We start from the raw sequence: 27,575 nt of genomic DNA, 5'->3' as shown, positions 1-27,575 counted from the left end.
TTGTGATACCTTGACTCTTTTAATATTGCCGATACAGCTGCCTGCCTAACAGGCCACTTGGTAGAGCGAGGATGATTCTTCATGAAGACTTATGCAGTTTAAGACCTGAAATCTCATAAGATTTGAATTTTTTTTCTGAAGATAACTGCCAAAGCCAGTCAGCAGATCTCTTACTGGTGATTAAGTCTTGCATGGACTTAAACTATGTGGTGTCAGTGACCTAATTTCTCTCCTTCTTTCCCCACCCTCTCTTCTTGTACGGTCACAGTTAATTAGCGTTCTGGCTAGAAAGCTGTTGTACTGGGTGCTGCACAAACCCGCAGAGCAAGACAGGGGGTTTTGAGTGATAAAAACCTCCCTGCTCCTCTCTGCTCCTTTCACCCATCCAGGACGGGGTGAGAGCCTTTTCCGTTCCAGCGCATCGGCTGGGGGTGGCCAGTTATCCATCTCTGCCTCGCCGCTCCTCTTGCTTGTAAATGAAAATGCTCCTTCTCCCATTCCTCTTCCATCCTCCTGTTCAGGAGTTTTTACTTCACCTTAGCCTTGCCAGTGGCTCTGTACAACCTGAAGTTGTTGCAGGGCTGCGATTTATGAGGAAATAGTGAATGTCTAAAAACCTGAGCCTGTGCTGGGGAGCTGGTCGGTGAGTCAAGGAGCCAGATCCCTTCCTGGCTGTGCCACTGACTTGCCAAAAGTGACCTGGGTGAAATCACTTTGATTTGCCTGAAATCCTCACAGTTTGTCCTTTTGTTTGAGATTAAGAGCTCTGTCCCAGGGCTGCTGTTGTTGGGTGAGCAGAGTCTCATGTGTCTCAGACTCAGTAGTGCAAACACTGGGCTACGCTGGAAATCCCCAAGACAGGCAATGTGCAGGTCACTTTAGCCTGTAATCCTGTACAATAAGCACCAGTGAAAATATTTTCTCCTGTTACCTGGCTTCAGCTCTGGAGGTGATGGCACACAGTGCTGTGCCACTTCACTCGGGAAACACAGCCCACAGCACCCTAATTTTGGCATTTAAATAGGATTTCAGCTCTTTGGAAACCCTGAAATAATGAATAACCCAGCGACTCAGTCTCCTGTGTTCTTAAAGTACATGACCATGATCCTCCCAGCTGCGTCACGAGCATTGCAGGACAAAATTCACCCTGCACACAGGGCGCTTTCTAATTCTCAGACAGCAAAGAGGCATTGAAATGCAAAGTAAAAACAGCCCAGAAGTGACTTTGGTGGCTGAGACCCCTCGGCAGGAGAGAAACCTATTGAGGAATGGATGTAGCCAGGCACTGTTCGGCTCTCGGGGGGGTTACAGGATTTCCAGGCTCTCCCCGGTTTGCCATCAGGGGAAGGAAAGCCGGGGCTGTAACTGTGGTCCGGCTTTCAAAGGGCAATTGTACGGGGCTGAGGTCTGCAGCACGGCAGGGTGGAAAGGGGTTGTCCATGGAACAGCCTCCCTACGGTTCCCCTGCGAGAGCCACGCGGCTCCGTTGACTTTTCACACCTAATTAAAGAGGAAAATTCACCAGGCTCATGGTTGACTTTCACGGGATCGTGGTACCAATCAGCAAACAGTGTTTCTGTGTTCAGGCTGTCGTTACTTTCGGGGCCCAGGGTCAGATGGAAAAAACTGCTTGACGAAACTGTCTGTCTCGAGAAATATCCTCCCTGAAGAATTTCATTGTCCAAGTTAATGGTCCAATAAAATCCCCAAGTCTGGGCTTTTGGCTTTCCAGCGGGTTGTTACAGTGCGTTACGATCCTCCTCGGATAGATGTGAAAGTGCAGCGCGTGGGATGCAGTCTGGCACCGCGCGTGTCGGCGTGCGGCGAGCGTGCTCGCAGCGCCCGCGGTGCAGCGGGCGGCCGTGCTCATCCGGGGACAATCCCCTTTGCTGGTCGTGGGAGCGTGCATGGAAGTGCGTGCCGGATTTGGGGTTTATGGTCTCTGCCTGCATGAAGGGTGTCTGCTGTGGACCTATTGCAGTGTGTTGTCAACTGCAATGTGCCCAGATCAGAGCAAATATTGGGGTGGGCATGAATGAGTGGGTGTACACGTGAGGGCACACGTGCGCTAGTGCAAGTGCAAGAGCTGGGCCTGCCAGCTTTGGAGAAGTAATTAAAGGGATGGTGTGCACAGCCCTCCCTGAGGACTCATTTAGGTGTCCGACTTTGCACCGACTTTGCTCTCTAGACCATTGCAGGATCTCTGCTCTCTGGATTATTCACAGTGTAATTTTGAAAGGCTGAACTAAATAATAAAGGCACCGCTGCAGATTCTGACTCATTCTACTTTCCCATTCAATTTGGCCTGTGACGTGCACCAAATAAATGCTCTTGAGGGTACCAAAAAAAAAAAAGTTAATTTTTGTGAACGTTTCTAGCTGCATAGAATGGGCAGTTTTTCACTTGGCTACTTATTACTTACTGAAGTGGGAGAACTGCAAAATGCAAAAGGAAACACACAGCGCTCACCCCAGGAAGCTTTGATTCTCGGTCAAAAGCCACAGTTTATGTCACAAAACCCTTGGGAATGATAGCTGACGCTCAGAGCAGAACAGATACCTTGGAAATCGTGATAGAAAGGATTTCAACTTAGAGTTGAGGAAATCCATTTTTTAAATGGGAAGCAATTTTTTTAAAGAGTTGGATCCAACAGGAGAGACACAGATTCCTGGGGGAGAGGACGGAAACTACTTTTTTTTTGTGGGATCATGTTACTGGTGGAAAAAATGACCTGCAGAGACTGATTTCCTTCTTTCTGTCACTGACCAACTGCCAAGACCTGATTCTTTCTGGATATTAGGAGAAGGGCTCAAAACACAAATGCTGCAACCCTACCTTTGAAAACTCTTTGAAAAGAGCATTCTGCACTGCCCCATCTCCTACATGCCCAAGTCTGTGCATCCTAAAATATCAACCTCACCTGTGATAGAAGTGGCTCCGTTTTTGAGGACAACATTACCACATCCTTCAGACAATCATCTTTCAAGACAACGCACTCTGCACCTTCACACCTCCCCTATCATCTTGTAAAGCACCAAGGCTCAAACCACTCTATTCTCTTGAGTACCCCAACAGCTTCTGCAGTCCAGTGTTTCTTCTGTCTTGTCGTATGATACTTGCAACATCATTTCACAGTGTCTCAAGCCATGCTAAAGGTCGTGAGATGCCTGGAGTTCTTGCTTTGCATTTAAATAGCTCCGGCTTGGAGCACGTTGGTAGTGCAGACACCAAGTCAGGTCTTGTCTGCCTTCCTCTGTTCTTCTTTCTGCCCCTCTCGGGACGGGATTTGCTCCTTCTGGGAGGAGGTGGATGTCAGCTGAGGTTTCTTCTTGTCACAGTTTGATTAAAATGAACTTGGAGGAGAATACTTCTCAGCAACCGCCTGGAATGTGTGGAGGAGGCTGGATTTCAGGTTTGTTTTTTTACAAAGTCTTAGCTGGGTTTTGGTTTGGAAACCCCAAATTCAAATTCAAGATTGGTGACTGAGATAAAATAGATCTGAGATCCAAGTCAACCTGGTTTTGCTTTTGCAAACCCCAACCCATCTTGGTTTGCTTTTCATAGAAATGAGGGAGGAAACCCCCCAAACTTTTATCTGACCCCTTCTCGAAATTCTTTTGATGTCAAAGATAAAATGGAACTGAGATTCACACAAAGTCCTGGGGGAAGAAAGGGCCTCGAAATAGGAGGTTCTGGCCCTGTTAACTGCCCTGGATGGACGTGACCCAGCACAGCTTGGCAACCCAAATTCTTAAGTCATTGATCCTGAGAAAAGCAATAAATCACATTTGACAGCTGAAGAAAAAACAGTCTGACCTTGTGCCTGTTTTTGATCCCTCTGATGCAGCTGGAGACCTCAATGAGCACAAAAATGGCAGCTCTGAGCCAGTAGCCAACCGGAAAATATGTGGAAAAAGTCCTTCACACACTCCTGATATGGGGAATATGAAAATGTTTCTCCAGGACAGTGGTCGCTCCTTTCAGATCAATCATTAGCTTAAGTTATTAAAAAGGTCTAAGAGCAAACACAGAGAAACAGGGGCAATGGGCACAGAACAGATGAAACCATGAACCAGGACAAAGACATTTCGTAAAGAAAATGGTGGCTATGGCCATTACTGCTTTGCAGTTGGGAGGAAAACCATTCCTATATCCAATGGGCTACAAATGCACAACATACAGGTAGTGGGGTAGACAATACACCCACCGTGGTGAATTCACGCTGTGCAATCAGCTGAGCATCCAACCTATGAGTGAAATCTTTTCTAGCTGGGTCATCTCCCAGGCTGCAGTAAAGCCAAACCCTCAGATACAAAGTCTGTGCTTTCTGTAGGCAGGGAGAAGCTGGGAAAAGAGATTTATCTGTCCCCTGTCAGAAACCATACAGTGTCCAACTGGTTCCACTGGGATGGAAAATGTAACATCTCCCAACAAGAAATGTTTACTTCCTGCTCCCACTACCTTGTGCATTTAACATCATCAGTCAGTTCAGATTTTGGAAGTTCTCAGAAGCTCTGGAAGCTGCACACAGTTTAGAAATGAACCTCGCCAGGCAAAAAGCTTGCAGCCCTCCAGGTCAAGCCCTTTTAAGAACTCTTTTATTACGACTTTACCAAATCCATTAAAAAAAAAAAAATCCTCCTGAAGATTACACCTTTGAAACGATAGCTACCTACAAAGTTTTAACACAGTAGTTCAAAGTGTTGGAAAAGACACTTTTACATTTTGCAGAGAACAGCAGGTTTTAATCTATTGTGATTTTTTTTTCTCCTCAGCATGTTTCGAGTCTGTTACATGAGTGTTATCTGTCCGGTTTCCAGGTTTTTATAATCCACTGGGGCCTGTGTAAATCTCAGGATTTCCTCTGCAGACTCGGCTCATGTTCCACAGCTGTGCTTGAGCACATGTGTGAGGAAATTAGAAATGAAATCAGCTGATCCAGTGCGGATTAGGGCAAGAAGAGCGACCCAAGCCTTGCAGGCTAGCTGTCCTGTCCGCCAAGGTCAATGCCACCCTCCGGAGCTTCTCCACGGTTAGCGCAAGGTCCCAACACAAGAGGAGTGACTTCTGCATCCCCCTCGGTCCTGCTCTAGGGCGAGCACTCAAGATCTTTTCCTCATCTCTTGCTTGTCTGGCTGCAGTAAATTTGCATTACGGCTTAGTCGGTTTAGTTGAGCACAAGCGTGTATGGGAGAAGTGCCATGAGGTGTCGGCTCAGAGGAGGCCAAGTGCGGTTACGTGAGGTCATGGCTGCAGCTGGGTGACAGTGGCAGCCCCTTTTCCACCAGCTTTTCCTTAAACTCTTTTAACCGGATTCACTCTGTTCGGCTGCCCCTGGTGCGCTTGGTTTCTACCAAATCAGCCTGCCGGCAGCAGCGCCCGCTGCAGCAGCAGCAGCGAGTGGACCTTGCAGGATGCTCAGCAAGGGCAGGGTGATGCTCTGTCCCAAAATCTGCCCACGGCTCTTGGCAAAACGCTTGCCCAGCAAGGATGGGGGAGCACGCTACGTGGGCTCCGGTGCCGGCAGCGCGGGCAGAGGCGGGCAGGGCTGAGCGCTGCAGGCTCGGGGGCTTTTGTTTGATGCCCCCGTGTGCTGTTTGAGGGGTGCGAGGCCGTATCAAAGGCGAGCAGCAGCGTGGGCTCAGCACCCGGGGTGCCAGGCGGGGGTTAAGCGAGCCCCGAGGGCTCTGGCAGTTCGGGGCTGGCCCTCTGCCCGGCAGCAAATCCCACTTCAGAAAGATTCACCCCACACAGCAAACTTTTCGCCTGAGAGATGGGTTTGCCATGAAATCCCCACGCCAGGTGATTTCTACCTGCTTGAAGTCTTGCTCCAAGTGCTCTGCTGCCAGGAGGGCGACCGGAGAGGGTCACTCCCTCCTCTCTGCAGGAGCCGGGAGCACCCACAGGCATCTGCTGTTGCGTTTCTCAAGCCAAAGCATTTTTTTTCATTTTTTAGGCTATCTGCTCCCCCTGACAGGGTCTGTGGCATCACAAGGAGCAGAGCCCAGATCCCCAGTCGCTGGACCATTTTCCAGTTCCTATTAGTTATGGTTTACTCCTATCAAAACTCTCCAGGCTTCCCAAGGACGGGAACACAGGGAAAGGGAGCGGTAACAATGTCGAATATAAATCAAGCTAATTGCAGTGTTGAGCACAGTAAAAGTGGCACTGTAAGAAAGTGTGGACAGACAGTGGTGAACCCTGTAGTGCAATCACCCAGGGCACACCAGTACATTTAATAAGCTGCTTACCTGAATGGCGGTTCTTTCCTTCGCCAGTGCCTGGATGATTACAAACATCCATTTATCTTAAGATTGTCTCATGTGGAATTGGCAGCTGGGGTTGCTTAAAACGTCTGTGCAAAGTTTAAATTCTTTAAAGATTTTTCAAGGGGTAAGTGTTGCATACCACGGTCTGGCAACCGTCTGCTCTGTTCCTGGAACTGGAGACAAAAGGTAATGAGGCTTGGAGAGCAAGTTCCCCGCGATGCTGCATTAACGAGATGCATGAATGTGACACGCATGTGGCTGGAAAACCCCACTCCTTTTCCTTTTAAAGTAGTTGAAGGAGCAAGAGAATGGGAATCTAGCCCAGGTTTCCTGCACATTCAAGCAGCGTTTCTCCCTCTAGGCCACGGGCTTATGCGTAGGGAAGCAGAACAAAGGTAAAACACAACAGTTATGAACTGAGATGAACTTCCAGCCAAAGTCGGGAGAAGGGACTTCAACTCTCAGGAGCTGCACGGTGCAGTGGCCACAGGTCTGGACACCTCGCATGGTGGGTACCCAGCGAGTGCAGCCTTTGCCTGCACTTGTTCTCAATAAATACCTGCCTTAAGGGTGGGCTCTGATGCCAGTTTTGGAGAGGGTGGTGGATCTGGCGTTACGGTCCTGTGGCTGACTTCAGAAATACAGACGTGTCTCTCGGGTCTGGAAACGGGCTGGCAAAAGGTTAGTCATCCGCACGTTGTCACCTGGGATCGAAGGCAAAAGGCACCTGAAAACAGGGAACACTTGGTTCCTCGCAGAGCAGACAGAGAGTCGATGCAAACCATGTAACTGCTTTGCAGATAGTAAAATTTTGAAGGAAACAGAGCTGGACTTAATCCTGTAACCAGTGTTCTTCCTAGTGTGGAGAAGGACACCCCAAGGGTATTTTCTATAATCTTGGTAAAAAACAACCCTGTGCACCAGAACTAGTAAAACTTGGTTTCCTATGCTGATTTCTTGCTCTTCTGAGGCTTTGATGTCTAAGAAAGTGCAGGCTCTGACTTAATTTTACCTCCCTGATGAAACATCCGCAGAGGCGGTCACTAATTGGATTTTCTGCTGTCTGTCAGGAGATTTTTCATGAATGCTGCGTTGTGATATTGCTCTGGGAAGTCAGGCAGTAGCTCAGGAGTAGGGAAAGCTCAACAAGAGTGACTGAATTTGCTAAATGCAGCACTGCTTGGCATAGGTGTTCAATAACCAACTGCGATCAAGAAACTAGACAGACGGTCACGCTACCTTGTGTGGAGCTTCACCTTCACCTGCTGCTGAAAGCCAGAGAGAGGGGCTGGAAAACTCCTGAAATCGGGGTCCTCAGGTGCTTTACTGGGGGTCCCATCACCTGCGAGGCTCTGGGCACAGCTGTGGCTGGCAGTGGGATGCGGGTTTGGCAGACCCACCTCTGCAAGGGAAAAAAAGCCCTCTTGGAGCTTCAGAAGCCTCCAGCGGATTACCCAAGCCAGGACTGGCAGCCACAGGGATGTTTTGGAGAGATTTAATAGTTTTCCTCCACCTGTTATATCGCTGTTTGGCTCTTTGGCCCTAGTCCGTAGGCTGTGGAGTCTCTGTGCGCGCCTTTGGATTTATAGGATTTTGGTGGTTCACATCCAGCTCTGATCCACCACAGTCCCCAGACACCGGGGCAGGGTTCGGAGTGCGCAACCCCCTAACGCAGTTATTCCTCCCACCTCTGCGCCGTGGGAGGCCCAGAACATCTCCGCAACCGCCCTGCAGCCCCGTCCCCGTGGCGAACGCTGGGCGTCTCGCGTTCTGCCTCCCGAAGACCCAGGTCACTCTCTTTGGTGACTCAGTGGACGTTGTTTCTCGCAAACCACCCAGACTGCGTCCAGATGTCCTCCCTCAGATCCAGCTGTTTCAGGGGAGGTAATTGCAATTGCCAGCTGCTTGTCACTGCTCCCCTGCCAGCAGAGCCGCCGGGGTCAGCGCTCCCTCATCCATCTCTGTCCGGAGGAGCCCCGTTAGCAGAGAGCTGCTGCTCACTCCCTTTCTGAGTTCAACTCATTTTTGTCTGAAGGAGGTCGGTCAGAAAGGAACCAACCAACGGACCAACCAGCCTCTGCCTTGGAAAAACTCATGCCCTCCAGCCGAGCATCAGCATCAGCTCTGCCTGCAAGACAGGACATCTGAAACACCATTGAGCTGCCTGAGCCCATCCTTCTGGTGCAAAAAATACCCCTCCGCTACTCATTACGGTGCACATTTCTTGCCCTCCCCTCCCTTTCTCCCCTCACGCACAAATGCATTTCCATCCCGGGGGAAGCCCGCGCCAGTGGACGGAGCCCCGATCCTGGGCCGTGAGCCAGCAGCTCCTTAGCATTAATCCCATCTCTGCCATCGACGTGTTGTGTGGCCTTGGGCAAGGCATATATCACCCCTGTCTTGGTTTCGCCCCGGTTTGTAAAATGAGGATAATGATGCTGACTTTTACCTACCTCACTGAGCTGCCTTAAGGATTATTAGATAATGCTCGTGCAGTGCTTTGAAAACACTCAGGGTGTGAAAGTCCAATTATTATAAAATCAAAACATTTTCAGCCCTCCTTGTGAGTGGGAACAGAGCAAATGTGTTTCCCAACAGTTCCCAACAAAGCAGCAGCCACTAAAATGTTATAAAAGAGAGCAAATGCTGTGTGTGTGAGTGTGTGTGTGTACATATGTGTACAGAACAGCAGTCTGGACTCAGCTTGAATTGATTCATGTGGTTTTTGACTTAGATTATCCAAGCTTACAAGGAACAAGGCTCGTATTTCTGCTCCTGATTCTTAAGCCTGGATATTTTTTTTTCCCCCTTCTGTTTCTCTCTCCCGCTTTTTCTTCCTCAAATGAACTCTTCTGGATCCTTCCTCATTAGGTTATTGGAAGGGTTGGGTGTGCTGGTTTTCATCTTCTGGCCCCAAAATGGTGGCCTACCTCACTTCATTTAAAACTGAAGGCCAAGTGGAGGGGAAAATTGCCCTTTTTTTTTTTTTTTTTTAGTTGACATGCACAATGCATTCCCCCTGCAGAAAACCAGCAACACATCTGGATAGTGTTTCACTAGGGCTGCTCAAGGAATTATCAGAACAGTGTCCTTAGCTTCATATTATTATGTGCCACACATTAAAAATGACAGAGGGGGGGAACCCGCAAGAACTATTAAAAAAAAGAGCAAATTAAAAAAAAAAAATCCAACCTTCTGCTATAAAGAAGAATTTCCATTTGGTCAGAATGCGAAACAGCTTTGCCAAAAGTGATACTATTTAGGAGTGAGCAGTTACAGGACCTGCTATTTATTTAATCCCGCTTTTCCCATCAGGAGGATGCTAGCAGCTCGTGGGGATCCGTGGTGGTGGGGTGTCCTCCGGGAGGGGGGTCCCACGTTTGGGAACAAGGGGGACCCGTGTGTCAGGGCTGGGCTCAGGATCCTGGGGAAAAGCGGAGCAGGGACTTGCAGGGTTTGGATTTTTTTTTTTAACCTGGTTGGTGAAAGGAGCCCTGTGTGGCTGCCGTGAATGCGCCCGTCTGTCTGCCTCTCCTGCAATAATTCAGTCAACTTCAGCCCCCTTTGACAGAGACGCCGAGGCTGGCAAGATACCGAGCTCTTACAGGTCTTCTGAGAATAGATCTTTGGAAGATCTTGGTGATTTCAGAGGCCATTAAACCTCTAAAATTTCTGGGAAATATGTATAAGGGCCTTTGACAGTCCCCAGTCTAGAAATGCGGTTTATTGAGCCCTGCTCTCGCAATCGCCGTGGAAGGGACCGCAGGGCTCATTTTCTGGATGCATGTGGGCAGTGTGCACGGGGAGGCACCCCTATCCTTCACTTGGTGACACTGGACTTGTCCATCCCTGTGTTGATCACTACACGCATAAAGGTGCTGTTTCATATGGGTAAAAGGTTCTTGAAGAGACCAAGCAAGCAATAAACTCAAAATACAGGGTTAGTAAATAAGTTGTGACAAAAAATCTGTTGCTTCCTGCCCTTCCTTTCCATGCATCTCTTGATGAGCTGCATTTGGCAGGTTAAAAAGCACCTGAAATCCTTTATTGGCTTGTTCTAAGGGGATATAAACCATTTCTGGGAACCAATAGAAAGCAGGTTACTAAAAGCCATGGTGACAGCTGCATACCAAAAGCAGACTAATAGCAGAGAGACAAAGGAATGGTAGAATAATCTGTAGTGAAATAAAGATTTTAATAGCAAAACCAAGTCTTCAGAGAGTGAATATGATCCAAAGCAAACCATACCTTTATATATGGGGATCTGGGAGAGAGAGAAAAAAAATCATCTCATTTTTTCCCCCCTAAAACAAATTACTCCTCATGGAGCAGTTTCATATCTGCTGCTAAATTATTAAACTCCTTCTCTGGGGAAAAGAGATAAAATAAACATCCACCATTTCATTTTTTTCATAACTGAAAGAGGTTTGGGTGAGTGGAAAAGCAGGCTGGCCATGAATAACCAGGCAATTGAAATAAAATCATCAGATGTTTGGTGATGCTGAGAAGATGTGGAGCCTTAAATAAATCAAGAGTTTAAAACAACAACAAAAAAATCTTATATGCAGTGGGCTCTTGGTGCCAAGTTTTCCCCAGTCAGTGTCTGGAGGAAGTGGGTCACAACGCATTTGATGTAGGAGGCGAAGAATTTGTGTCTGAACGAGGCTAGAAGGGACAAAAAGAAGGAAATAAGCAGTAACGGATACGGGATTATGTCATGTAGGGCAGGGTATGGATCAGAGCATGTTTGGTTGCACACGTGAAGAGTAATTGCCAAGAAAGGCTGGGGGGGGTCCAACATGAACAGGATCACCCAGACCAGCTGTGACGGAGACCCACTCCGCGCAGAAGCAAGGGTGGCTGGTCTCCTTGTGCCTGGCAGCAAAACCAAGAGCTGGAGGAAAACCCTAAGGGCATGAGAGATATTCTGTGCGGTAATCCCAGGGTCCTCCGACCTTTCCCAAGCTGACTCAGCTCTTCCATCTTTCTTCCATGCCTGGAGTTTGCCAACTAATCTTAGAGGTCAGGAAGGAGATCCAGAAGTGCTGCAGTAGGTGGGCAACTGGAGGAGCCATCTACACAGATGATCTTAATGCTCCTGGCCAGATGGGAACTGGGAGAGATGACAGATTCTTCAGGGCTGTTTTGTCCCCTTGACAGCCAGAGCAGCCACCTCCTTCCACATCTTGACCTTGCCTTCAGCTGCAGGAGCCAGCCATGCAGCCTGGGGCTGTGCTGTCCAGGACAGAGAGAGGTAGCAGGTGATTTTCCACCTCTTTTGTATCCTAAGTCATCATCGACTTCACCTGGAGTTGGCCCTGGGTCTCCTCACACAATACCAGAGCAGGCACATGAGAAGTTTGAGATACCAGGTCACAGCAGAGGGCTGTGATTAGTTCTTACTGTAGCTGGGAAGATGCCTGCACTTGCTCTGGGTCTGCAAAGCATCACTGTGCACCAGAGGTCAAACAGAAAAGGACGAGTCCTTCCCTTAGTCCATCACTTCTCTGCTGCATGCCAGTGTTGCAGCACCAAAGAGACCTCCCGAGTCCAAGCTCGTCTGGGTTGTACTCTGGATTTGGGAGTTTGGAGCTATTGGGCACATCCTGGTTTTCCCAATGACTTTGGAGCGTGTGAGTGTGCAGAGTCATCCAGAATTATTGCTTCCGTGGTCAGAGTATCTCAAAAAAAAAAAGGTCTTGGCAGTTTTTCTTTATCAGAAATCAACACGAAGCACTGAGATTCCCTGGGGAAGGCACCTGATTTCACCATCACAAGATTTCCTTCCTGATTTGTGCAAGTCCGTATGAACATTTGGCTTTCTGGATGCTTATCTGAAGGAAAACAAAATCCCACATCATTTCAAATTCACTTTTTCAATAGATGTGACAAAGATTTTAATGTTCAGCTTCATTTCCATCACGATCAACATGGTTTCCATGGGAAATTGTTAATGTGATCTTGATAGAATGTACCCCCAAAATAATGTCGTTCATTAAATGTGGCATGGATGTGGTAATGTCAGGTAATGAATTCAAACAGTCTCTATAGAGGAAATCTCGTCTCTTCTGCTGGTCCAGGGTATCCAATGAGCCACAACTTCTTAGTATTTCAGCCTGCAAGAAGAGCCCTTTGCAAGCACTCCATGCTTAAGGTTTTTATGGTTTCCATCTTTTACTATTGAGTGATGCACGGGTAGCACCAGCACCTTGCAAATTTTGAATAAGGTTGCCACTAAATGTACCTCGTCATTTGTTTTCCACAATTCAAGCTGGAAATTCTCTTTTCACAGGTGTGCAAATGGTAGGACACAGAAAAGGGAAATACGAAGAGAAAATACATTGCACTGGAATGAATATTTGAGTTTGAGCAATATCTTTTGACTCCATAAGTATTGTACTAAACAAAAATCAAGGAAACTTGATGGAAAAGGAAATTTTACACAGCTTTTAGGCTGAGTTTAACAGATTGTGTGAAACGTAAGTGGTCCTGGGATAAAGCAGCATTTTTCGATCTGGAATCAATACCGTCAGGAAGTAGAAACATTTGCCATGAAGTGAGAAACAACACATGGTTATTTCATTATATTTACCTAATAAAGTACCTTTCTTTCATGTAGTATTAAAAAAAGGTCTCATGTGGCATTTAATAAAAGAAGGATGCTTGAAAATGCCTTGGCAGTTGAAGAGGAATAGATGAGCAATATTTCCTTCAATTTTCTCGGTGTGATACCGTCTGTATTTTAGCATGTAGGAAATCATCCTTCCCATGATGCCTTCATTGGAAAGATAAACAAACATTCTTGGTTTTTGCCTTATGATACTCTGCTAGGGAGAAATATTCCTCCTGTATCCATGTTGCAGATTCGAAAACAGTATGTGGTAAGTGATACCGCTCAGTCTGCCATTCCCATCGTAGGTGCAAGCCCCTGGACACCTCAGAGCAACGCAGAGGAGGGCACGGAGAGCTGTAAATCCCCTGGTGCTCTCCCCTGCCACGTTCCCCCACGGGCGAGAAGGCAGTGAAAAATGCTCGGAAAGTCAGGCTGGCTTCCTAGCTTTGATTGCCACATGTGTGGGATCTCACAGGAGGAGCGTGGGCAGGAAAGCGATGGAAAGAGCATTTCAACCTCCACAAGGCATTTATCGAGAAATCAGGCCCTCCTTTGAAGGCGAAGGACCTGCTGGCGAGGCTTGGTGTTGTGTAACCGGGGTGGCACCCACGGGTGCCCGCACCAAGAGCAGAGCTGCGATTGCAATGCGGGGGGGCTGCGGGGCTGCAGGATGCTGTCGCCCCCCGCTCCACACAGGGCTCTGGGTTGGGATCCTGACGTCTCTGATGCTGAGCCATGAGGGGTAATAGCATCCCAGCCAGCTAGATTATAAGATCCGGTTACACTACGGCAGTGCAAGCAGAAGGGTTGTCAAACCACGGCTGCTGTTGTTGTTATATTGTGCAGGTAGAGTTTCAGTACATACCTAAAGATTTATCTTCATTAACATGCCTTTAATAGCACACACATGTTGCTCGAGGTCTGGCAAAGCCTTTCCTTCCCTTCAGCGAGCGCTGGCTCACGTGGGCAGGCGACGAGCCCTTACCTGGGCCAGTTGTCCTCTGTATTTCTCAGATTTGTCAGTGGGTGAAAGCCCTGCCTGGTCCTACACACCCGGAGGGCATTTCCCAGGGATGGGGATAGGGGAACGAGGGGTGTGTGGGTGACCGATGGCATGGCCATGGGACTGTCAGGGTTGCCACCACCTCTCCTACACACCTGTGGGATGGTTCAGCATCAGTAGGAAGAAAGGCAGGGGCTGCCCAGTGAAGTCCGTCTCTAATGGTTTTCCAGGGAAGTAACGCCTATTCCTTAATTCTTGCTGCTCAGAGCTGGTTTCGACAGAAATATTTCAAACACTGGACCTGGAGGACCTTCTTCCCCCAGCGCTCACTTCCACTTCTCATCACGCTCCTTCAGCATCTGATGTGAATTATTACAACCCAGAGCAGCTCGTACCTTCTCGGGGTTTCCCAGCCAGGTAAATCAGGCTCGTACACAACCACCTTTGGGGATGCACCACTCTGAAAACGGAAATGCGAGACCTGACCCATATCAAGAAGACACCTGTGCACATTTTTCATGATTTCTAACCTTAGCCTATTACTAGAAAAGCCCATCAGGGTGTGCTGGGAAGGATAAGACAACTGCTGAACAGGAAAAAACAACTTTCATTTTCTCTGCAAGCCTGCAGCTGTCAGCTGAGCCGATGCATGCCCTCTCCATAACAACAGCTGGAGCAGCCAAAAATGGCATGCCGACAGCGGGCTGCTGGTAACGAACTGCGCAACTCCTGGACCTATCGGTTACAGCCAGCACCTCGCAGATGCCACTTCCGTTAAAAAATATAAAATGGGGAGAAAAAAAAAAAACACAGATGGAAAAATTATTTGCCTGACATTAGAAATTCTTTTTGTTACATGAACCCTGACATGTGTTACACTATAAAAGGCAGGCGGGTGAGACGGGGGGGAAAAGAAAAGGGAAACTGGAGGAAGAAAAAATACTCCGTGAACTTGCTTTTCACCTGTTGTCTCAGGACAGGGTGTCTGGGGAAGGAGGTGGGATGTCTGCGCTGGCAGTGACAAGACGGGGCCGTCTGTTCGACTCAGAGGACTCTTTTCCTCAGAAATGTTTACAAGAAGGATGGAGGTTTCTCATCAGCAAGCAGCTTTTTGTTTGTTGGCTTCTATCATAATGAAATTGTATGTTCTTCTCTAGAAAATCTAGTTCCAGCACAACCTGGCATGAAAGAAAATTTGATAATGGGCTCTGATCCATGTGCGCTGCTCATGCTAAGCCGGGGAAATCGTCTGCTGGCTGGAGAATGGGGCAGGAGGGAGGTGATGGAGCTGGAAGAGACATAGCAGAAATCGTGGCTGATGTCCCTGCAGGTGCCCTTGGGCCGATGTGCCTTGCAGCCGTCCTGCCTGCACTCTGCCTGTGACCCCGTGCAGGTTTGGGTGTGCTGGAGGCACGCTGAGGGCTGAAGGCACGGCAGGAGCCCGAACCCTAATGCACATGGAGACGCAAAGCCACGGGCCAGGGAACGGGTGACATCCTGCAGCCCACGAGGACGTGGTGTGCCTTCGTGAAGAAAACATCATTAAAACATCCCTCCACCCAAGGAGTCATCGGGCCCTTTCCCTGTTGTGAAGATATCAGTATGATTTGTCAACATCACATAGGAAATGTTCACAGTGAACAGTTCTCAGCAGATGCTTTCCAGGTCCAAAGTGCTTGCAAACACTGATTAGTTACAGTACTGCAGCTTATTAATCACTGCCGTTTCTCATTGCTATAGCTCATGTCAACATTTCAGTGCTTTGTCTGGTGCTTATTTCCAGCATAATCCACTTAATCAAAGCTGCTCCCTTCCAGCACACGGCTCATCCCTGGAGCCTCCGACGGTGGCTCGTCTGGCATATTCACATTTGAACTGGAGCTGCAGCCAGCGCCTTTCACAACCTCTGCTATTCCAGAGCAGAAGTAGCCAAGAAGCGTGGGACAAATTGCCGCTGTGCAGAGACGGTGCCGACGCTGGCAGAGGGGGGACTGCTGGTGGCGGGGAGAGGGTGAGGGGGGCTTCTAGGATGGAGCCAGACCCTTCCCAGGCAGGAGGCAACGGGCACAGCTTGCAGCGAGATACGAAGTAGGTGCAAGAGGAAAATGGTCCCAGTGAGAGGGGTTAAGTCCTGGCACAGGGGCAGAGGAAAGCTGTGGAGCCTCCATCCTCGGAGCTATTTGACACTCATCCAGGTGAAGCCCTGGGCAACGTCATCTCATCCCGAGGTTATACGTGTTTTGAGCAGGGGGCTGGATTAGAGACCTGCGGGGTCTCTTCAAACATGTATTATTGTGTGCTTGTGTGACACTGGTCTTTTCTTCCATCTTCCACAATATTCCAAAAACCTTCTGAAAGCTAATAAATGTGTGTCCAAGCTGACCAGCCATTAGGATCTGGATGACAGCCCTATAACAGGGTAGACTTTGCTTATCTCCTCTTTGTCCTCTCCCTACGTCATTAGCACCTCCACAGGAGCCTGACATTAATTTCCCTCAAATTTTGGAGTTTGTGGGTTGAAGTTTTTGCATTACAGCCCCCAGCTTAGCCCTGGGTCCGCTTCCCAGCGTCTGACGCTGCCCATCCATCCCACCTCCCCCAGCTCCACGCCTTTATTCGAGCGCGGGAAGCTGCACAGCCCCCTCGCTCCAAAGTGCCTCCCATCAGCAGGAGCCTTCGGCTGCTTTCTGTTCAGCAGGGGGGCGAAAAGGCAGTAAGTGCGAAGGAGTAGGTGCAGAGGTAACTTTTGCTTCGAACTTCAGCCTCCCCATTAGAGCGAGCTGGAAACATTTGCTGGTGGGAGAATGTTACTGGTGACAGGTCCTAAAATAATTGTGGAGGTGACATGAGTGAGCGACACTGATAATGAGCATGAGTTGGTGGAGCTGGCATAATTTCCTGCAGAGCTCTGTGGTCCCTAAGGATGCTTTTACGCCCCCGCTGGGCCTAATTTAGGAGAAAGTTTGGGAGTTCGACTTCACCCTGAATCTAGCCGGCTTGCTCGAACTTTTCCCATTACTCTGATAAAAGATAAACATTAACTCTTGGCTGATTCCTATTGAGATTTAATGTCCAACTATTTTTCAGTCCTCTGGGGAAACATAATTCCGCGGTGACTCACTTTCAGCGTCCCAAACAAACATGTCCAGCATGGTCGGGGAAGAGGCGTGCCGTGTCCTCACCCATCAGGGCGATCCCGGAGGAGGTCGCCCCTTTTTGGCAGGAGGGACCATTTTCAACCAGGTGGAAGGAACAAATGTCACTTCTGATGGGTCATTTTGCTCATTGCTTTTTTGGCAATTGCGATACAAATGTTGGGGAGGGAATTCAGCCTCAAAACAGTTAATTAGGGCTTTATTTTTGTGAGAATTTTAAGACGTGTTTGCAGCCCAGATGAGAACCTCCCTATATTCACCTGTGGGTATTTTCCAGCTGGAGGTTTAGATTAAGTCACTTAAGTGCTTTGGGAGGAACAAAGCGCTCTGGTTCTGGAGAAGAGGTAGACACTTTTCCTGAATAAATGGAGAAGACCTTTGGTGTGCGACTGTGCTATTTAGAAATGACAGCAGACACTGGACTGAGATGGACCATACCTTCTCTAGTCTAGGGATCTCCCTGCTCTTTGGGTTGTGAGCCATTATGGATTTGGGATGTAGGTCCAAACTCCAACCTGGGCATGAGGGGCTGCCACGTTGGAGCTGTTTGGGGAGCTCATGATTCAAAGTGGACATCTGCTGCTTTATCACACACCAAATAGAGATGACTTCAGATTCAAGTTCCTCTTGTATAGTAGACATAAACCGAGTCCAGCAGTAGGCTGTACCTGTTCTTGCTTTTAGGTCTTTCAGTTAGTTTCCAGTCCTGCAGTTCTGCCACCGGGAACAGAGGTTTCCTGTGACACAGAGCAGGAAAGCAGTTTACATTTTGCTAAAGAAATCAGGTAGACCGTAAGTGAGTATCCCTTTGGGGGTTTGCATAACTTTTATGTCCAGACAGGCACATATACTTCCCTTTTGTGCTAATCCAGCAAGGACACCCAGCCTCCTCCCTCCTGAACATGACGTTACATTTTGCAGTAACCTAAAGTGGGAGAGAAATCCACGTTTCCTCTGAGACCGGTGCCTTAACCCAGCACGGAGACTGCATGTGTGCGAGAGAGGTTTTACATGTGTGCACGTGTCGCCTTCACACCTTCCCTTTGCGCTGGCTGGAACAACCGAGGCATCACCGTCAAGCTCTGATGGCAGCTGGGGTGGAGGGTAGGAAAGCACCTGGAGGAGGGATTCCAGCCAAGTCCTATTGCAGGACTTGGGGGAGAATACTTCTCCCGAGCTTTCCTCCACACCCAGCCGGGGCAGGAGAGGTCTCCTGATGGCCTCGAGGACCGAGTCTGTTCTGTCTGATGCGACGTGCTCCTCTGCCACAGGCTCAACTTCGAACGGACCCTAAGAGAAATCGACGGCAGTTGTCCTCTCTTCATGTCCAAAGTGTCTCCATCACACTAATCAAATCACTGCCAAATTCAAATTTCTAATGTGATTCTGCACATTATAAGCCCTCTCGGTGCATTAAAGATTTCCAACATTATTTTTTCAGATAGTTTACAGTTTTTCTCTAAACTAATTAAGTCACTAACTAATTTTCTGACACTTTCCTTTTCATCTAAGAACTGATTTTATGGAGAGAATTACAAGCTACCCCCTACTTTTCTTTTATGTATGTTTCTTCTAAAAGCATCATAATTAGAGATCTTCAGCTTTAACGCCTCCAGATTATTGCAGATGAATGATGCCTCCATAATGAATAACCCAATAATCACGTTATCAACCTTTATTATTTCTAGACAAACTGCAAAGAAATGATCGTGTACTTAATTTATGAAGCTCTCAACCTAAAGTATGAATGGTTTGGAAGTAATTTCTTTAGTTTTTACACATGTACCTCCCATGTATATTACAAACACCCAATTTAGAGATAGTGTTATCAGAAAAAGTGTTGCCAAAAGCAATATTGTTTCCTTCATTTTTCACCTGGCGTAGGTGTCAGTGCTTAGAAAACTCACAGATCCTCAGGAACAATCGCTTTTGCTCTTCTTTGCTTGTGATAAATGCAATTAATAAAATTGATTGAGTTTTTTCTTGTCAGAGACAAGGAAAAACATTCGCATGGTGCTGGCACAGAAGTATCTCCAGGCGGGCGCCGTGGCCCCCGGATTGCAGGAGGCTTTTCAGCTCATTGCAAATCTAGGAAATATTATAGATCTTTGTTCCCCTCTAGTGGCACATCTACAAAAGACAGCTCAGAGGCCAAACTGCTTCCTCCTCGGGGGTCAGACCTTTTTTCCTGCATGGGCAAGGCTCATGCTTTGCTTCTGCAGGCTCTGAATTCAAATATCGAGGTGACATACCCACGCAGGGCATAGGAGGCATTTCCAGCTGCCGGTTCAGCCAGGATGAGCATGGGCGTCACGACACGCTGTCTTGGGCAAGAATTACCTGTCACTCACTGTAGCATGAAATCAGCAGTCATTTGGGGTCAGCAAAGAAGAGTTATTAATGGGGAAGAGGAGCGGCTTCCCAGAATCAGTACCACCTGATTGAAGCGGTGCTGGGAGAGTAACTGGGTACGGCATGGTAAGACCCCCCTCCCCTGCATGGGAAAATGGGCTTGAGGGTCTCCTGGAGAGCAATTTGCTGGAGGGAAACTATTCTGAGATTGATGTGACTTTTTATCCTGCAAGAGAAGGCAGCTGAGCCCACCGAATCCCTTAGTGCCCTCTTCACAGGCCCGGGGAGAGGGGACCGCCCTGCGTGATGCAGCACCCTCTCTCTCTGCTTTGGGGGTCCCAGGCTGGGAACCCTCCCCCAATATCTGGCTGGGCCAATTCTGCTGGTTTTGCCCTCTAAAGCAACCCTAGCAAAAGAGAGAGGTGTTGAAATCCAGCAGGGATGGGAGAGAGGGAATTACGTTGGGTAAAAAAGTCCTGACAGCTGTAAAATGTGAAATATTTCTCTTTTTTGAAGGTTTTGTGGCAATTCTGGTTCAGCTGACTCCAGAGTTCCCCAAGCTTTGACTTTGACTCTGCCAGCAAAACTGAAGCAGAGAAAAGCCCATGGCAGCTTTTCTTCCCGGGCTTGCAGGCAGCCTTCGCCCTCGTCTGTGCTCCTGCGTGTGCCGGGGTCACTGTGAGCTGGTGTCACCGTGAGCTGGTGTCACCCTGTGCTGGTGTCACCAGCTGGCTTTTCCTCGGGAAAGTGTGAGCGCTGGCACGTGTGCGGCAGGGACGTGCCCTCTGCCACTGCCATCCGGCTCAGCCCTTGGTCCTTAGTGATAACCAGGAGCAACTCAACACTGGCTCTTCAGGACATTTGGATTTTTATGGAACGTTTAAACCAACAAAATTTATTTAGCCTTCCCTGCAAATCCTCTAGCTGATTATGCAAACTCTGTCTTTAGAGCTGAAGGGAAGAAACACAAACAAATAAAACCCCTTTTCTTGGCTCCATGGTCTGCACCCTGAATACGTCATTAAAAAATTAATAAGCGATGGAGCTGGCAGCAGTGTCTTGCTAAATTACAACAGTGGCCTCTAGCGGTGTCATCTGCTGCGGGTCCTGCCACCGGCCCTGCTCAGCCGAACGGGAACCGTGCGTGAAGCAAGTGTCCAGCCTTACCAGGGAGTAATAAAGCATAATTAGAAGACAACTGAAGGCCTTGAAGAACTCTTCCAGGAATACAGCCCTCTCATACCTCTTTGCCCAACAGCTTTTCCGCTCCTTACCAGTCCTGAGCTTTCCAAGCTACCTTTACACTAAAAATTAGGGAAATTTTAAGTTGGTATTGTGTGGGATATTTGGTGCTGTTAACAGACGCTTGCCAGCTACTATTACACAGAGATGAAGTTAATTCTGAATATCTTTTTTTTTTTTAATAAATTAAGCCTCGGAATAAAGTTTTATTAAAAAGATCTAGTTATGATTTCTCCTGTTACTCTATCATTTCTCATATTCCTCATCCCCACCTCCCCTAGGCAAGCAGACAGTCATCCCTGCTTTTGCCTGGTCCCGCTGGAGACTCTTTCCTGCTATTAATGTGAAAGAAAAACTACACTCATGTGGCAAAGGGGAAAAAAGCCCCGATATAGATAAATCAGAGCATTTGGGAAAAACATTACCCAAGCCCTAGCTAGCAATTATCATCCTGTTTTGAAAGAGAGTTTATTGCACTTTATTTCTAGGAGCCTGGTGGGGAAGGGGAACAGATTAATCTGCCATGGAGCAGTATGGGCAGAGCAGCCCAGGAAAGCTGTGCGCTCCTGCACTGTAAAAGTAACCCCTTTTCCCAGCGGTGAGCATCCATTTTTAATATCTAAGCAGTGAAGGGTAGGTAGCAAATGCCACGTGCCTGGTTTGGTCCCGTCTCCAGGGGCCAGCTGAAGAGTTGTCGTCTCAGCACTTTGCAGAGGACGCTGTAAAGTCAGTGTATTGCAGAATAAATCTTCACGCCATACCTCTGCCTGTCACCTGAGCCTGACGAGGAGGAGGAACACTCTAAAACTGCGGGAGTCTCGTTCATCCAAGAGCAGGCTTTGATTTCCACCTGATAAGACAAACTCTGGCTGCCTGATTAAATTGAGAAACAAGCTTTGGGGATGGCGATTGGTGCCAGCTCTCTCAAAAGCTGTACTAATCACTCCAGGAGATTATTTTGATTATTCCTGGTTTATTTCCCTTTTTTTGCTACCAACTTCATCCCCCTGCTTTGTGCAATTGCCTGGTAATTCACTATGGTGCTCTCTTTCTCAGGTTCAGCAAGAATTGGAATGATGATAAATAATGATGCCAAAGAAGACAATGACAAGAGCTGCTCTGGAGATTTGGGCAAAGCAGTAAATCACGCATCTTCCCTTTCAAAAATGAAAGAGAGGGCTGTGCGAGGCTGGGTGTTTCCTGGTGGGCTGGCAAGAGCTTATCAGAAATAGACATCTCACAAAAAGCATCACTTATTTCTAGTGCCAGTCCTTCAATCAAAGGAAAAAAAAAGTGGAAAGAGAAGTTGCATAACAATTTTTCCCCAGGTTCCTGGATTTATAGAAATGTTTAGATCTGGCTTTGGTGGCTGAAAATCGGCTTTTTTTGCCCTGACAATGGATGAAGTGTGACCCAGTGCCTATGTTGTGTCACAAAACCAGCCCAAGCCTCTGCGGGAGCATCCCGTGAACGATGGCGATAACCCTACCTTAACTGGTGGGGCCGTGGGAGGAACAGCGGGCTTTCATGCCCACGCTCTGCTCTGGACTGGGCTAGAGGAGGAATTTTCCCTAAGAAAGCACAACAGGCCCATTTTAGGAGGTCTGGGGCTTGGGGAGGAAGAGTTGATGGCTGCAGGAGAAAGGTCACCTTCACTCTCCGCAGACAGTGATGAACAGAAGTGCGGGAGGAAAGCACCGAAGCTCTGCCCGCCTTCCACCACTCACTCGTAGCAGGGAAAGCTGTCCTCAGACTGTGCTTCACCACGCATGACCCACCTCCATTTTCCTCAGGTGCACAACGCTCTTTCCCTGACCTTCCAGCACACAAGCTGTTCTCACAAAAGAGGAACTTTAGCTATTTCACAAAGTCACTTTTGCACTGAGCATTGCAGTTGGTCTAGGAAACTTGCTCAGAAAAATCTTCATGAACTCTGGAGCAACTCAGACTGAGTCCACAGGGTCTTCCCCAGTCCTCTCAGGGAACTAAAAATATCAAAAAAATAAAATATAGGACTTGAGGATCTTTTGGTTTGTCAATTAAAGGGAACACGATTGGTGCCTCAAAAGCCTGTCCCATTTCGCGCCCTCATTTCTCCCTCGGAGACGGTGAGGTCATGTAAAATTCGATCACAATATATGACTGAAGATACAAGAGGCTGGAAGTGCATGTAGCTCACTGGGGAATAAAGCACATCATGATGCATTGGTAGCTGTGTGTCATTTGGTCCTGCCCTCCAGTGTGTCTGTCTGGAGGCACATTAGAGGAGGGGAGATGATGCAAATGGGGAGCTGTGAAACCTGCAGTTATTAGCCCAGGGCACATCCTGTTCTGCTGTCTGGCACTGGGTTTCTAATTAAATAATTGCAAGCGTTGTTTCCCCATCTGAAATAGTGTTCTCTTAATAAATGCAGCTCGCAGGAATTAATTCTGATTCAAGGCTCTTGCAAAGATAAATATAGAGTCAGCCTTCATTATTGCATGGTATTTTGCTGGGGAGGGGAGAGCGAGAGAGCTGGGCTTTACATATTTTAAGCATGTTGCGTTTTTTCTACTGGTATGGAGGTGGTAAGAACATGGTAAGTACCAGCCAGGGAGAGTGAGAGCACGAAAATGCTGTGTGCCGTGTACCACTGCTGCCGTGGGGCACGGGGAGAGCGTTAATGCACTTTGCTTTCCACGTTCAGGGATGTGGTTTGACTCAAAGCACCAGAAAGGCACAGACCCCTGAGCACACTTCAGGCTTTTCCAGACCCGGGTGCGTGCTTTCCCTGAAATGCATGAGTAGCCAAGGACTTTGCTTCTTTCTCCCTGTCCTTGGCTATACCCAGTTTCCCATCACATCCTTGCCGTTTTAGGCAGATTCCTGTAAGCTAGAAGCTTTCCTGTTTGGTGCAAATCAAGCTGAAGCACAACTGACTGTGCCCAAGATTCAGGGCAAGGCTCAGATCAGATGATAACTGACGTGGACTGAATAAAACATTACAAGCAACAACAGCAAACCCCGTGCTACCCATCTGTCTGCTGTAGCCGTCTGCTTGCTGTTGTTACAAACTTAGACCGTGACCTCTTTGGGAGAAGACCCTGTCTTGGTTATACCTAGGCTTTGTGTTTACCAGCTTGGACCCTACCTGCTGCAAAGTACAGAGAACAATGAGAGAGGAGACGGGCAGGTTTTATAGCTCGGGCATGGAGCTGGAAGGCAGAAGTTCAAAGTTCGGTTCCCTGTTGGATGTCAAGCAAATAACATCATCTGTCTCCAAAATAATGGTAATTCTATTCCCATAACTCACAGGATAAAGGATAAGTTCATTAATATACATGATACATGCCAGAGATAATGAAGACACTTGGAAGTCAAGGACGAAAACATCAGAGAAGCTGAGCAAGATCTCCTCAACCTGATCTGCACCTACAAAGTCCCTCCTGCCGAGGTCTTGAAGATGCTGGTCACCCAGGTCAGGACCGCTCTAGGGAAGTCAGAGCACCTCTACAGACGCACATGGGAATGTCCCTTGGTTAAGAGCTGAAAGAGCAGAGCAAGTCCTTGCCATTTTTTCCAGTCCAACCCCTTAGGCTTGTGCGTGGTACACTGCAGCATCAATAACGTCCTTTAGACTTATCCTCACTCCCTTTACAGGCCTGGCCTGCTGCACCACCTTTTAGGTGCAGGGAGCGTGGGAAAGGAAAAATTCCAGTAAATTCAGCTTTTTAAACCTCAACCTGGCAAGAAAGTCAGGAGCGAATTCCAGGGTCTCCATGCCTGGGTTTTACAAGGAACTACCGCAGGCAGTGGATAATTTACTACTAATTGTTTTTTAATTTCATGCTGGGAGGAAAAATACAGGCAATCCTGGATGGTGAAGCAAAGGACTGACCAAGTTAATAACAACCGCATTGATTGAATTGACTGAAACACAGAGCTGGTGTCAGCAGAGCTCATTCCGTCTCAGGTGCAGCCTGATTTTTAAATACACAGTTGAACTTTTAGTATCAGAGCAGAGAAGCAAAGAGGGCTTTCAGATGAATAAAATAAAACTATCTGCGTCCTGCCATGTGCTCCTGCGAGTTGGGAAGAGAAAGATCACAGCCTCCTACACCCTTGGCCACTGAATATAACAAAAATCACGGTGAGGGTTATGGAGCCTCCTTGCTGTGGCTGAGTCTTCTCCTTCCTGTAATCCCATGCTAGGTTGAGCCCATCTATTCTGTGCAGGACTTTGCTGCCCTCCCTATCGCCAGTCTCCAGTGTGATTAATACGGGCAAGCTGTGAGTGATCCGAATGTCAGCCATGCAGGTATCAGGGCTCCGGTAGCTCAGACCTAGCGGGTGCTAATAAGAGGGTAAGCCTCACCTCATGCCATCCTGCCGCATAAAAATGGGAAAACTCATAATGCGGAGCTGCATTTTGAGGATCTTGGGCTAAAGACACTGCCATAAATGCTAAGCATTAGTAACGGCGATGGATGGTGCAGGTGCTGATCTTTAAAGTTGAGTTAGTTGCAATCAGTAATTGGGGAAAATGGGACATAAATTATAGTGCGTGACATTTTAACACCACTCCACTGAAATCAAACGCTGTCTTTAAAATGGGTTTTTAGCCACAAACCAAATGTTTAGGCTCACCGTTTGGGGATCAGAGTGTTACTGTGGTGCTGCAGAAATCCTCTTTATTCAGCGTGGAGCCCAGGGAATTCCTTCTGAAGCACAAGAACAGCTGGGAAAAGGTAAACGATAGCATTTTAATAGCACTCACAGTGCGTATCACAGGCTAGGCTGGCACGTAGGACACCTGGCTACAAGATGTACATGCCAAAATGATTTTTCTGATGCAATATGCTGTCTGTCTTGGGTACTTAAATGGTCCTTTTTGCTATAAACACTTCACACCGTCAGTAAAAACCCCTTTTGGCAGGGTAGGAGAGAATGATCCTCCCTGATACTGAAAGGGGAAAAGAAGCCCCAGAAAGGCTACGAAAATTGGCTACAGACAATATCACCAAAGAGAGAGAAGAGCAACCTTGTGATGCACATGAGCGTCTGCAGATGGAACATCAGTAGCAGGCACGATACAGCTGCAGTGCGAACACCTGTGTTGCCCATCCATTTTCACCTCTTGGGGAGAGATTAATGGCCCAGGGTTCCCAGTCTCTGTGTGCTCTTGAAGAGCTCCGTCCCATTACACTGATTACGTGGAGCAGCCTGGGAAGGTTGCCATTTGGACCACTCTGAAATAAGGTTGGCAAGCATTAGCAAATAACTGGATGAAGCCTTACTCCAATGGAAAAGTCCTAACAAGGTCCATCGCATCTACATTTTGTATGCACAAAAAAAAATTAATATGAATTCTTTTGTCATCTCCTATTTCTATGATGAATGAGTACAGCATAATTTTTTTTTTTTTTAATCCTGTTTATCCTCGCATTGCCTCTATGAAGTCAGGCAGCGCTGCCACATATAGACGAAGTGAGGCACAGGGAGATGAAGGAGCTTTCCCAGGGTGCACAAGAGTGTACCCACAGATCGTGTGTTACACAGGGCTGCAAGCAGGACCCCGACCCAGCCACCATCGTCCTCTTTCATAAACCAGAAAACAAGTGCAGACACGGGGACTCCTACCTGCACACAAACCTCTGTGCAGCTGTATTAGTGCCCAGCTGACTGGAGAGCTGATCTTTACAAAAGCAATTTATTTGTTTATTTGGGGGATCTTCCAAACTTTAACAGGCCACCAGGGATATGTTTTTCCTCTTCTGTCTGTCTGCTGAGTCCTCCCAGGCAGGACTAAACCAGAAGTGGGTGAAGTGAATTTATTCAACAGAAGTGGAGGAGAGGGAAACTCGGCACAGCGCATCGCTCCACGGGAGTGCCAGCATCCCAGTCACATGTGGGTATAAGGATCTAATCCATGGCATGTGCCAGCTTGCTAGAAACCCTTTGTTTTGTAAACGTAGCTGGCTCAGCTGATGCTCCTTGCAACCTCTCCGCATTTCTTGATGCAGACATCTGATTACCACCTGCAGCCCTGTCTAACAAGAAAGTCAGTGCTCAGGTCCAGCAAACCGGGTGTCATTTACACGTCTCTGCCTCGGAGCCAGCTCCCTGCAGAAGCGGGATCCGTGTGTCTTTCCGTCCTTTTAGAGCACCGGCTGTTCTGCTTGGGGAACGTGCTACGCTCTCTGCGTTGCAAACAATTTGGCCTTAAGCACTGAGAGCAAGCGCCTCCCTGAGGGAGCAGGAGCTTCAGGCCGATTCCTGTTGGCTCCTTGTTGCTGAACGTCTGCCTTGTTCTCGCTTAGAGGAGCAAAATGTCAAGACAAGTTTAAATGTCAGGCCTCACGTGAAGCTTGTCAGTCCTGGGGCGAGCATCCTCCGTGGAGCAAGGATCAGCTGCTACAAGACCAGACGTCGGAGAAATGTGTTGCCCTTTCCTGCGCATGCAGTATGCAGGAGCTTTGCGAGCCCCAGGGACCACCGTGCACCTTCCTCATCCTGAGAGACCAGAGGTCTCAGGGTTTTACCAAGCTGCCCAGTAAACTCCTACCCTGCCGCATCTGGCTGTGATCTGCCAGGTTTCCAGGTGACAACACCATGCATTGAAGAATGCTCAGAAATCCTGGGTGAATAAACCTTGTCCTCCAGCCCAGCAGCGGCACCCGCAAGGTGGGGCTCAGATGCAGCTCTGACGCCATGGGCTGGCCGCGGAGCCACAGCAGAACCGATCTGTACGGGGGGGGCTTCGGGGGGGATGGTTTGGACCAGCTGCTTTTAAACCTGCCTGTTTTAGCTCGCGTGGGAAATCAAAGAGGCTGTTTGGCTACCTTAAACCGTGAGGAAGGGTGTCCAAATCTGGGCATCAAAGATTAAAAAGGCTGGTTTTAATGTGTCTTTTTGAATCAGTTTGCTTCTAAGCAAGAATGAAGCTTGAACATCTTGGTAA

The sequence above is a fragment of the Calonectris borealis genome, chromosome 16, assembly GCF_964195595.1.
Source record: "Calonectris borealis chromosome 16, bCalBor7.hap1.2, whole genome shotgun sequence".
NCBI lineage: Eukaryota > Metazoa > Chordata > Aves > Procellariiformes > Procellariidae > Calonectris > Calonectris borealis.
The sequence above is the reverse complement of the archived record's forward strand: the minus strand, read 5'-3'. Positions refer to the sequence as shown.